This window comes from Leucoraja erinacea, chromosome 14 (genome assembly GCF_028641065.1).
Source record: "Leucoraja erinacea ecotype New England chromosome 14, Leri_hhj_1, whole genome shotgun sequence".
Taxonomy (NCBI): Eukaryota; Metazoa; Chordata; class Chondrichthyes; order Rajiformes; family Rajidae; genus Leucoraja; species Leucoraja erinaceus.
The window spans coordinates 6,587,264-6,601,134 of NC_073390.1; positions in this window are offsets into that span (position 1 = coordinate 6,587,264).

Consider the following 13,871-nt stretch of genomic DNA (forward strand, 5'->3'; position numbering starts at 1 on the left):
AGGAAGAGTGGAGAGAAGATGTTGTCAGGATCAAAGGGCCTGATCTCCAGGGAGAGATTGGACCTGCAAGACAATATTACTTAGAACACAGGAGGCTGAGAGTTGATTTTATAGAGGTATATAAAATAATGAGGGGAATAGATAGGGTGAATGCGCACAGCCTCTTACCCAGGTATAGGGGAATCATGAACTAGAAGACAGGCTTAAAGTGAGAGGGGCAAGACTTATAATGATTAAGGTTCAATTACTTTGTTGAATAAGACTTGAAGATTAAGAAATTGGCCCATGCGTTGATAAGAAGAAAGAGGACAATAGAGAAAGACAAGCCTTATGAGACTCTCTCATGCCAATGGGAAATCCTATCTGTTACCTTTGCTTCCTAACACTGATTATGGTCACCATGGTATCTTGCCATTGTGGGGAACATTGAATGATGGCAAGGAGAATGGCATGGGGACTGCAGTGGAGTCAAGCCCAAACTCACACAGCTGATTTCATTAGATAAGCAGTGAAGGACTCGCAATATTCTCAAAGCAAAATTTTGGATGGAGGGTCGAAGTGGAAGTAGACTTTTACTGACAGCAGTTATAGTGGAGATTTCTGGCCAGTTATCCAAACAACAATCTCATTGTTAACCTGCATCAATTTTATTAACTTATTCATTCACATTAATCATTGGACCATCTTTTTAAACTAAACCAAACTATCAATAGATCTCAGATTTGTGAACCAAGGACCAGCCAGGGCCAGGCCGAGTACCAGAACCAGGACGAGTTCCTGGGTAGGTGCTGTGGCAGGGAATGGGAGTGAGGGGACGAGGATGAAATAAATGAGGAGGAGGGGAGATGGCATAGGGTCTCTACCCCCCTCCCTCTCTGCCCCCCCCTTTGTTCCCCCCCCCCCTCCCCCTCTCCCCTCTACCCCACTCCACATCCCCTCCCTCCCTATCCCACTCCCTCTCTACCCCATGCTTCTCCTTCTCGACCCCCTCCCTCTCCCTCTCAAACCCCCCCCCCCCTCTCTACCCCTCCCCTTCCACTCCTTCTTCCTTCCCCCTCCCTCTCTCTCTACCCCCTCCCTCTCTCCCTATCCCTCTCTCTCTCCCACTCTCTACTGCCCTCCCCTCCCTCTCCACCCACCCCTCTCTCTCTCTACCCCCTCCCTCTCTCCCCCCCACTCCCTCTCTTCCCCCTCCCACTCCAACCCCCCCTCCCTCTCTACCCCCCTCCATCTCCCCCTCCCTCTCTACCCCACTCTCTCTCTGCCCCCCCCTCTTTCTCCCCCCCCTCTCTGACCCCCTCCCTCTGTTCCCCCCTCCCCTCCCCCTCCCCCTCTACCCCACTTCACATCCCCTCCCTCCCTATCCCACTCCCTCTCTGCTCCCTTATTTCTCTGCCTCCCCTCTCTTTCTCTACCCCCTCCCTCTCTTACCCCTATTTCTCTGCCCCCATCTTTCTCTACTCCCCTTCATCTCTGCCCCATCCCTCTTTGCCCTCCCCTCCCACTCCCTCTAACCCCCTCACTCACAACCACCCTCCCTCTCTGCCCCCCTCTTTCCCTGCTCCTTTCTCTGCTCCCTTCTTTCTCTGCCCCCCCCCCCTCTCTGCCTCCACTCTCATCTCTGCCTCCCCTCCCTCTCCCTCCACCCCCCTCCCTCTCTACCCCCCCTCCCTCTCTAGGGAGTGGTGATTATTGGGACCTATGGGTGAGTGGTGGAGTATTGCATTCGGGGACCAGCCCTCCCCTGTATTGCCGCGCCCCCCTGCGGTGCTGGGGGAACGGGACCCAACATATCCCACTTGGTCTAGTTTAGCTATCAAAAGTTTTGGAAATACGATCAGGCCGTGGAGGAAGAAATGGTTAACATTTCAGGTTGATGACCTGAAACAAGGACTGTTTTTCTCTCTCGACAGATTCTCCCTGACCAACTGCGTATTTCCATTGTTTTCAATTTTTTAGTCATTCATTTATATTCCCAGCAGTTAAATATTTAATAACATTTTGTTGTACAGATTTATTGCATTTCGACCTATTGCTGCAGGGGTTAAAATTCCACTCAAAAAGCCAAGATTAATTAATTAATAAACTGTATTCTTGCAGTTCAATTACGTTACAGTAAGCAATCTTTCAGAAAATTGTCTCCATTAATGGATATTTTGGAAAAAATGGAAACAAATATTTAACTTACCACAAATTGCGGATCCCAATCTAGAAATTAAATCATTTGCAGTTTTACCTTCAGTAGATGATCAAGAAATTCATCAATTTGCTAAATGTCTGCACATGTTTGTTGCTGATGTCTTGAGAGACATGAAGGTTATTTTCTCTGGCTAGATTTGTCACGTTCAGTTCTGTTTTTCACTCCTACATGCTATAAAAGTTATATATTAACTCCGTAGCACCCCAGTTACTGTTTGCTTGCCACTACTTTTATTATATTTTGTTTAATTGTTTTTTGTTAAACAAATTTGCTTCTGTCATAAACATATATTGGAGTCCAAAGATGTCAACTTTAGGATAACTAAGATTAAAACAAATCAATCTTCATTTTCGATTTGTGGCTGACTTTGTACTATGCTTGTTGATCCCTTGAGCTGGGAATTTGCTTAGCTCGTGCCAGGACGAACAACATTTAAATGCATGGCTACTGTTTGGTCCAGGGGAAAAGGATGCAGAGTTTATTTTATAACTTTATTTTATAACTTTGTTTAGTTAATTTCAGCATTCAAAATTATTCTTTGGTGTTTCAAATAGAAAAAAAAATGCTACACTTGTCGCTTTACCCCCGACCTCGACTCCATCCAAGGACCCAAACAGTCTTTCCAGGTGAAGCAGTGGCTTACCTGCACCTCCTCCAGCCTCACCTACTGCATCCGCTGTCGTAGGTGTCACCTTCTCTACATCGGCGAGACCAAACGTAGGGTCGGTGACCGCTTTGCCCAACACCTCCACTCAGTCCATACTCACCAACCTGATCACCCGGTTGCCCAGCACTTCAACTCCCCCTCCCATTCCGAATCTGTCCTTTCCGTCCTGGGCCTCCTCCATTGCCAGAGTGAGGACCAGCGCAAATTGGAGGAACAACACCTCATATTTCGCTTGGGTAGTTTACACCCTAATGGTATGAATATTGACTTCTCTAATTTCAGGTAGTCCTTGCTTTCTTCCTCCTTCCCTTCCTCCTTCCCAGCTCTCCCACAAAGTTTACTATTTCCGCCTCTTCCTTTCTTTTTCCCGCCTCCCACCCCCTCGACATCAGTCTGGTCTTGACCCAAAACGTCGCCTATTCCTTCTCTACATAGATGCTGCCTCACCCACTGACTTCCATCAGCATTTTTTGTCTACCTTCGATTTTTCCAGCATCTGCAGTTCCGTTTCAAACATTCAATCATTTAACAATGTTCACTTTCAACTCTGAAGACTTTGGGCTGCTGATTATTTTACACAATATTTATACAAGTTATATACACAAGAGCACAATAAAAATAGGGAGTGTGACAGAAGGAACTGCAGATGCTGGTTTACTCCGAAGATAGACACAAAATGAGAGAGTAACTCAGCGGGACAGGCAGCATCTCTGGAGGGAAGGAATGGGTGACGTTTTTTCAGTCTGAAGAAGGATCTCGACCCGAAATGTCGCCCATTCCTTTTCTCCAGAAATGCTGACTGATCCGTTGAGGTACTCCAGCATTTTGTGGTGTCTATCTTCGCAATGAAAATAGGCGCAGGAGTTAGCCATCCCGCCTCGGGCTTAGTCCGATTTTCAGCGTGATTACAGCTGATCTTCTCCAGGCCTTATCTTCACCTCTGAGCTAGTTCCACATGGCGCTCAATCCTCTGATCTTTCCAAAATGTGTCCACTTTAACTTTAAATACTTTTAATGGGGCAGCCTCCATAATTCTTTGGGGTAGAACATTTTAGATATTCACTACCCTCTGCGAAAGGGAATTTATACACACATGACTGCCCGCTATATCTGGATACCATGGACCCTTATTTGAGACTCTCCACCAAGGGGAAAAAAAATCAACATTTAACATATCTTATCCCCTTGGATTCTTATATATTTCAATTCGATCATTCCCCATTCTTCTAAACTACCAAAAAACAGACCGATAATCCTCATATCTCAGAAATTAGCATGGTGACTCTTGTTTGGACTGCCTCTAAACTGTGTGTAGTATTCCAGGTGTTGCTTCATCACTACCTTGGATAGTTCCAACACAGCTTCCATATTTCTAATATTCAACAACTTTGCAATTAAAGCAAAATTGTAATTTAGCTTAACTACTTGCCAAGAACCTTCCTGCTGATCTCTTCTGATTCATGCATAAGAATCCTTCATTATGAGGATTTTTTCTTATTAGGACATTAAGAATGTTAGGATGTGTAGGAAGGAATTGCAGATGCTGGTTTACACCAAAGATACACACAAAGTGCTGGAGTATCTCAGCTGGACAGGCAGCATCTCTGGAGAGAAGGAGTGGGTGACATTTCGGGGTCAAGACCCTTCTTCAGTCTGAAGACCCGAAATGTCACCCATTCCTTCTCTCCAGAGATGCTGCCTGACCCGCTGAGTTACTCCAGCATTTTGTGTTTATCTAAGAATGTTATGAGGCTGCCTTATTCAAAGGCTTTATGAAAATTGTTGGAAGGTTATGAAAGATATGGAAGTAGGAAATGTCCTGCATGTGTTTAAGCAAATGCTTCTTCCATCCAAATGTAATGACTTGTTAATTCTGGAATGAAGTGATGCTCATTTGTTTATTTCCATTGCTCCTCCAGGATATCATCTAGGTGCTCGCAGACCTTTTTTTTATGCCACTACTACAGATATTTGCCTCAATCCATGCCAATTTTATGCAGCATGGAGTATAACATATGGGTGGAGCAGGTTAATGTTTAAAAAATATTTAGACGTACCTGGATAGGAATAAGATAGGTTTAGGGGGGATATGGGCTAAATGTGAGCATTTGTAGATGGTGTATGTTGGTCAGCATGGGAAAGTTGGGCTGAAGGGTCTGTTTCCATGCTGTATGTCCCCCTAAATCTGTGTAACCTGTAGCTTCAACATGTATATTGTGTGCAAAGTGATGAAGTTTGTAAGTAGTGTATGTGTGTAGGAAGTAATTCCATCACTGTTGCCAATGTACTGGATAAAGGATTGATGGAATTGGCTTAAGAACGACTGTTACATTTGTCTGGACCCAAGCTATGCCTGCCGATTAGTGGAACATGTGAAACAGTCTTTGCTTCAGTCCAACGCAGACTCACCCACTATTTTATCCACTACGTTGAGTGTATGCAACATTTACTGCTTTGTTTCAAGCTTTGGACAGCTGCAATTTGTTTGATTGTTATAGGTTCCATTTGGCAGAGAGCAGCCAGAGAATTACTGTTTGTTCACAGTTAATGGCAGTAGTAAGATATTTCCATACATCATTGATTCCACCATTCACCTGAAGTTGCACTTCCATTGGTTGTCATTGGACTTCTGCCGTCCTGTGAGAGGCTAACGTGGAGAGTTGGCTGGGACTAACCTGGCTTGGCCCAATGTTCAGGCACCCTCGAACGGTTATTCACCCTGCTAGCAATGTTAGGAGTCAGTGGAATAATGCAGCCCTAACCTAGATCCAAAACATCCGGTTCGGACATCCGGTGACGCTGTTTTTTTTTGTTATGTTTAGAGTGTGTCTTTTAGTATTTTTTTTGTATTTTATGTGGGGGAAAGCGGGTAGGGTAAGGGGGGAACTGTCCTTCAGTCGCTTCGTGGCGAGGATGTGGCTATTATCCGAGTCATGTCCTCGTCCCCCTCCTTGCGGCCTACCAACTAGATTGGCGCGGCCGGACCAGATATTCAGCAGCGGCGGCGAGGCGCTGGAAACATCGCGGGGTGGGCGAGGCATTACTGGGATCACCGCTCGGAGTTCCGGAGTGTTGGTTTCTTGGTCCTCCAAAATATTCCGAATGGAATTTAAACTGGAGTTGGGCCGCTGCTCCAACATCGCGGAGCTGTGGGTGCGGAGCTCACAATGGGCGCGGCGCTGACTTTAACATCGCGGAGTCCTCGGACCCTTTGCCGGGGGTCGCCAGCGCAAATGTCCGCCCAGTGTCGGCCTGTGGACATCGGGAGCTGCGGACTCCGGTGGAAGGTGGAAAGTGGCCGATTCAGAGGTCCAGGCCGCTGAGGATGGTCTCCTGTTCGACGTCGGGGTTCCATCGTTCTCGGCGAGAGGGCCTGAACATCGGGCCGCCCGTGGTGGCGACTACGGGGTGCTCGGGAGGCCCCGACCACGGGTGAACATTGGGGAACATCAGCGAGGAGGCTGACTGGACTTTGGTTCCTTCCTTCACAGTGGGGAACTTTGTTACTGCTGTGGGGATGTTTGTGTTGTGGACTACTGTGTTCTGTGTTTTTGTGTTTTTTAAATTTTATTTATTTGTATGAATTTCGTTGTCTCTTAATTGAAGACAATGACAATAAATTAAATCAAATCAAATCAAAACCCCTCCAAATCTTGTTTTCCAAAGTGTCATTTGTCAAAGTGGTAACTTTAAAATATTTTGATTACACGAGCCATCATATATCATGGGAAAATTATATTGAAACCAAAGTGGCCGTTATGTGAAGGACTCAACATCCCAATTTGAAATATATTTGACAATAGATTCGTATTTGGTTTTGTATTTGAATTTTTTTACAGGTCATCTCATTTCTGAGTTCCTTCTTTGATATTTGACGCATATATATTATTATCTTTGGCAGCTGTTGTTATATAGTGTGATGTTATATAGTGTGTTTAGCAAGCATAATTTCATTGCTATTTGCCTTTGTACAGTCTGAGCTCACATCAAACATGGCACAAAAATAACTATGGTGTAAACATGAATTTAAAATATTGGTGCTGTAATTGGTTCTGTAAAAAGTAGCTTTAAGAATTATTTTGGCAATTTTAGAGATTAAATCAGATAGAGGGGAATTATTAACACTACCTAATGATATCAATAAAAGATTTGCTCAATATTATAAGAACTTATACACATCGAAAACGCTAATAGACAATAATAAAGTTTCAGAATTTTTGGACAATTGTAACCTCCCAAAACTAGAATTGAAGGAACAAGAGGAACTGGGAGCACAAATTACATCTAAGGAAATAGAAGACACAATAAACACACTTAAGAATGGAAAAACACCAGGACCAGACGGATTCAGTAATGAATTTTATAAATGTTTTTACAACATAGTTACACCACGTCTACAGAAAATGTATACATACGCTTTTAAAGAACAAATCTTACCTGAAACACTAGCAGAATCAGCGATCACATTAATACTTAAAAAAGATAAAGATATAGAAGAACCAGACTCATATAGTGCTATTGCTTTGTTAAATACTGATCAAAAAATATTAGCGAAAACACTAGCTAGAAGACTAAGTCAATATGTTAGTAAATTAATAAATGAGGATCAAACGGGATTTATACCTAAGAGACATTCATTTAATAACCTGAGATGTCTGTTTAACATAATGCACTCTCACAAACCTCAAGAACAAGAGTTACCTATCATTTCATTGGACGCAGAAAAAGTGTTTGATCAAGTAGAATGGGATTATATGATTAAAGTATTGCAACAATTTCAAAAGGGAGAGAGCTTCATCGCATGGATAAAATTATTGTATAACAAACCCACGGCGAGAATATTAACTAATAATATACTATCTACAAAATTCCAAATAGCAAGGGGCAATAGACAAGGATGTTCATTATCACCGCTGTTATTTGCTCTGTGAATTGAACCTTTAGCTGAAAAAATTAGAACACACCCGGATATAACCATATAACCATATAACAAGTACAGCACGGAAACAGGCCATCTCGACCCTTCTAGTCCGTGCCGAGCACGTATTCTCCCCTGGTCCCATATACCTGCGCTCAGACCATAACCCTCCATTCATTTCCCGTCCATATAACTATCCAATTTATTTTTAAATGATAAAAACGAACCTGCCTCCACCACCTGCTTCTGTCATAAACATATATTGGAGTCCAAAGATGTCAACTTTAGGATAACTAAGATTAAAAATAATCAATCTTCATTTTCGATTTGTGGCTGACTTTGTACTATGCTTGTTGATCTCTTGAGCTGGGAAGGCCATTTGCTTAGCTCGTGCCAGGACGAACAACATTTAAATGCATGGCTACTGTTTGGTCCAGGGGAAAAGGATGCAGAGTTTATTTTATAACTTTGTTTAGTTAATTTCAGCATTCAAAATTATTCTTTGGTGTTTCAAATAGAAAACAAAATGCTACACTTGTCGCTTTACCCCCGACCTCGACTCCATCCAAGGACCCAAACAGTCTTTCCAGGTGAAGCAGTGGCTTACCTACACCTCCTCCAGCCTCACCTACTGCATCCGCTGTCGTAGGTGTCACCTTCTCTACATATAGCATAGATATGGGCCAAATGTGAGCATTTGTAGATGGTGTATGTTGGTCAGCATGGGAAAGTTGGGCTGAAGGGCCTGTTTCCATGCTGTATGTCTCTCTAAATCTGTGTAACCTGTAGCTTCAACATGTGTATTGTTTGCAAAGTGATGACGTTTGTAAGTAGTGTATGTGTGTAGGAAGTAATTCCATCACTGTTGCCAATGTACTGGATAGAGGATTGATGGAATTGGCTTAAGAATGACTGTTACATTTGTCTGGACCCAAGCTATGCCTGCCGATTAGTGGAAAATGTGAAACAGCCTTTGCTTCAGTCCAACGCAGACTCACCCACTATTTTATCCACTACGTTGAGTGTATGCAACATTTACTGTTTTGTTTCAAGCTTCTTTGATATTTGACGCATATATATTATTATCTTTGGCAGCTGTTGTTATATAGTGTGATGTTATATAGTGTGTTTAGCAAGCATAATTTCATTGCTATTTGCCTTTGTACAGTCTGAGCTCACATCAAACATGGCACAAAAATAACTATGGTGTAAACATTCATTTAAAATATTGGTGCTGTAAATTGGTTCTGTAAAAAGTAGCTTTAAGAATTATTTTGGCACAATGAAATAGTGCTTGAAAGCAACAAAAGTATTTGTTTTGAATAAATTGGCACAAAATTATCTTTTTTTAGGAGATCCAATTTTTATTTGCTAAATGTTTATTTTAGGTTTGAAAGAGTGTGAAATTCAAAGACAAACGTCACTATAAGATGCAAGTTGACATAATTCCTTGGTCCTATTCCCATTCATCTTCTCAGTCAAGTTCCATGTTATAACAACGATGAATATAACATGTAGACAACTATAGAATAAATATGATATGGAAAAATGCACCGTGTCAAACATGAATAATTGTAATGCAAGCAAGTATAATGCTTCAACTTACAATGGAAAGTTGGTTGACAGACAGGAAACTGTGTATCGGTGTAAATGGGCTACAGAGGTCGGAGAATGGGATGTGGTCATTCATAGTGATTTGGATAAAGGAACAATAGATAATATCTTGAAATGTGTTAACTTAGTGGGTTTGTGAATTGTGTGGAGAATGCAGGAGGGTTCATGACGAATGATATAGAATGAGCAGGCATAAACGTGCCAGATGCAGTGTATTGTGGATAAACGTGAAGTTAAAAAAACATTTTGGTGGGACGAACAGAAAAGCGGCGGAACTATTTAAATGGTGTTACATTGAGAAGTGTCGATGCACAAAGCAACTTGTTCTTGCAAAGCAGACTGAAAGCAAGCATGCAGGAGAGGTAAACAGTTAAGTTGGCAAAAATATGTTGGTCTTCATAGCAGAGGGTGTTCATCAGACTGCTTCAATGAATGGCAGGATTCTGTGCGAGGAGAAACAACATTAACTAGGTTTGCAATCAGTCGAATTTAGAAGAATAAGAGAGGATTCAATTGATACATACAACATTCTTATGGGGGGGATGATGACTGGATGCAGGGTGGACATTTCTGCAGATCTGGTGTGTGGAGGCAGAGGTCACAATTTCAAGTTAAAAGGCATGACATTTAAAACTGAGATGAGGAGAAATTACTTTACAGAGAAGATAGCAAACCAATGGAATTTGCTACTCGAAAATATTTAAGGAGGAGATAACCATTGAGATAATAAGGCTTCAATGCATATTAGGAAAGAGTTGCATTGAATAGCAGAGCGAGCTTGAAATGCCAATGTAAGGGAAGGAACTGTAGATGCTTGTTTACACAAGATAGACACAAAATTCAAAAGTAACTCAGCGGGACAGGAAGCATGGTTGCTGCTGCTTCAATTTTCTGTTTCTGTGATCAAGCAATAAATATATAGAAAAACAGATTTGGCATTATGGTGTTCTTGAGCAATTTAGGCCAGGTTTAATTCTGATATATTGTTTTATTGTGTTTTGGCACATGGAAATAATCCACAGCTGCCAAATCATTCTTTGTGTTGACTCACACAGATCTCTAATTTATCAGAGGTGGGACCTTGTACATAGATATGCACACAGTTTAAATCAAACACTTTCAGTTTTCATCAAGCTAATAAATAATCGGGTTTTGATGAAAAGGATTAAGTGAGGTGTGAGGTTACCCGGAAGTAGATCAAGTGCAGAAAACAAAGTAATTTAGAAATTAAACACAACAGTGAGTAATGGAAAAAGAAGCTGTTGGAGGAACTCAGTGGGGCAGACTGCATCTGTGGAGCGATATGAAGGGACAACGTTTCTGGTCAGGGCCGTTCCTCAAGACTTGAAGAAGGATCCCAACCTGAAATGTCGTCTGTCCATTTCTCTCCACATATGCTGCCTGACATGCTGAGCAACTTTAGCAGTTTGTTTATTGCTTAAGATTTCGTCATCTGCGGCCTCTTGTGTCTCCAGCAAATAATGGCAACATTGTTAAAAGATAATAAATCACAGAATTGGAAAGTAGGTCATCAATTGAATGAGGAATGAATTTTTAATTTTTAGCCACGTTTGTTTTCTTAAGTATTGATTGCGTTTAGGTGCTGCCAGCACCAATTTCTTGGAGCAGGAACTTAGGAAACATTGGCAGGTCATTCAGCCTTTTGAAACTTTTCATCGCTTAGTTGAATCGTGACTAATCTCTGATTCAAGATCCCTTAACTGCCTTTTCCTTAAACCTCAATGGCAGCACAGTGGTGCAGCTGTAGAGTTGCTGCCTTACAGCGCCAGAGTCTAGGGTTTTGGAGTTTGTTTGTTCTCCCATGACCGCGTGGTTTTCACCGAGATCTCCAGTTTCCTCCCGCACTCCAATGACTTCTGGGTGTGTAGGTTGATGGGAAACAGGAGAAGAGCAAGTGACTGGGGTGAGACTGGTCCTTGATTATGTTGGTGGTCTTGCCGAGGCAGCGTGAAGTATAGATGGAGTTAGTGGAAGGGAGGTTTGCTTGCTTGATGGTCTGGGCTATGTCCATAACTTACTGCAATGTGGATAGAACTGTATCCAAAACCATGGTGTGTTGCACCCCAATAAAATCATTTTTACGGTGCATCTGTAGATGTTGATAAAGTTTGTTGGGGACATTACAAACTTCTGAAGCCTTCTAAGGAAGGAGAGGCATTGGTGTTCTTCCTGGGTCATAGCTTCGATGTGGCTAGTCCAGGACAAATAGCGGGTCATATTTATTCCAAGGAACTTGAAGCTTTTGACCACCAGTCCATCTATGTATGTATACTAGGGTGTGTGTTCTGCTTTGCTTCCTGAATGAAGACAATCTTGTTTGTCTTGCTGAAATTGAGGGAGAGCTTTGTTGTTTGGCACCGGTTATGAGGTTCTTAATCTCCTTTCTCTACACTGTCTGGTCATTATTCAATATCCGGCACCAGTGCTAGGCTATTCCACTTGTGAGGCCCCTCCCAATCCCCCACCCCCACGACTTGAGGAAGATGGAAGAATCCACTAGATTGACACCGATGTGCAGCCGAGCGTGGCCAATGAGATAAGGGGCTGGAAAGCTGCGATTTTTATTTATTTATTTATTGCCTGTGCTAGTGTCGAGCTATCGTCTTAAAACAGTATTATTCTGAAATAGAGGGCAAGGAAAATTACTGAAGGGTTGTTAGGAGACTACAGTGCGCTGTGACAGCATATGTAAGAAAGGCATATGACAGTGTCACAAATATTATACACCTTGGTCAGAGACCCCCTAGATTTTGAGGCCCTAGACTTCAGCCTACCAAGCATATAGGTAAATCCGGCACTGTCCAGCACACTGTGGTAATGTCATCTGTGAACTTATAAATCAAAGGTAGACACGAAATGCTGGAGTAACTCAGGTACTCCATTCCTACAATGGAGAGAAGGAATGGGTGACGTTTCGGGTCAAGACCCTTCTTCAGACCCGAGTTGGATTGGGTATTTGGCTGCACAGTCATGAGTGTATAAGGTGTATAGTAAGAGGCTGAGAATGCGTTCTTTGAGGCTCCAGCATTGAGGGTTATCATAGAGGATGATTTGTCACCTAATCTCATTGATTATGGTCTGCCGGTCAGGAAATTGAAGAACCAATTGCTATGGAGGACAGAGAGAGGTGGATGATAATTGGGGGCAGGAAAAAAAAAGGCAGGTGGATGAGGTTGTGGGGAGAGGAGGGGGGAGGTGGGGACAGCTATGTTTGTCACTGAATGACAATGCCAAACAGCACCAACTACTTAATTTCTTGAAGGTAGATTCAAAATGCTGGAGTAACTCAGCGGGACGGACAGGATGTCTGGAGAGAAGGAATGGGTGACGTTTCGTGTCAAGACTCTTCTTCAGACTTTTCTACATACTTGATTTGTTGAGAGCTCTCCTCAAACTGTAATCTGATTCACCAACTTCAAAAGCAGCAACAACACCAACCTATTTTTTACAGCAAAACAATGTCCTGAATTGTGTGATGTTTCTTCAGGCGTTAACACATTAGGACTGGTGCCAAAAGGCCTGGTCAAGTATACAAGCTTTATAGAGCATCTTATTGGATCAGAGGGAATGGTACAAAGATGGAAAGTGAATGAATTACATGATTTAGAATACAATTAGCTGAAGGCTATTCGGGAAATGAAATTGTCAATTTGCTAGAGGCTGTAACTAGAGTTATTGTGCTGCAGGAAGTTACAAACATGGGGAGGGTTGAGAACTGGGAAGGATTTGATAAAAAAAAGGAGGAGCAATATGAATTTTAAGTAGTTGCTAACTTGTTTTAAGCAACTATGGTAGCATATGTTTAATTTTGTTCATTGATGCAGCATGGAGAAGGACCCTTCAGCCCACCAAGTCTACGCTCACCATCATATGATGTTTGTAAAATAGGTTGGAATCAATTAAACATTATATTACGTCCAATTAGTTTCTATGTTGTCGCAAGTTGTTTTAGTTGGAACATGCAGAGTCAATCAATCCCTGTGGGGAGAAATGTAGTATTGAGGCGTTTGTAACATAATTAATAATTATTTAAGTGAAGTTCAATTTTAAGTGAAGTTCAATCTTAACGTCCTTGTCTCTTCCTTCCTTGTTCTCCCTCTGCATTGAGACGATCCAGGCTTTCGATGTTGCGCCCCCCGCTGGGTGATGGTAAGTTCCGCAACCGAATCCAAGCTCCGCGAACGGGCCGGTCCAAACTCCACCGAAGCTGCCACCCTCCAGTCCAGTGGACGAAGCTGTTGTTGTGGGAGCTTCGGAGAATCGGTCACCAACCTGGGACCTGCAAGCTCCTGATGTTGTCGTCCACTGGGCCCGCGGCCGAAGCCTCCGAGGCTCCGAAATCGGGCCGCCATCGCAGAGCCACCACAGCCCCAAAGACGGCCAGCTTTGCGATGGTAAGTTCTGGCTCTGCCTCTGGAGCCTCGAGGTCGATCCCAGTTGGAGGCCGCCAA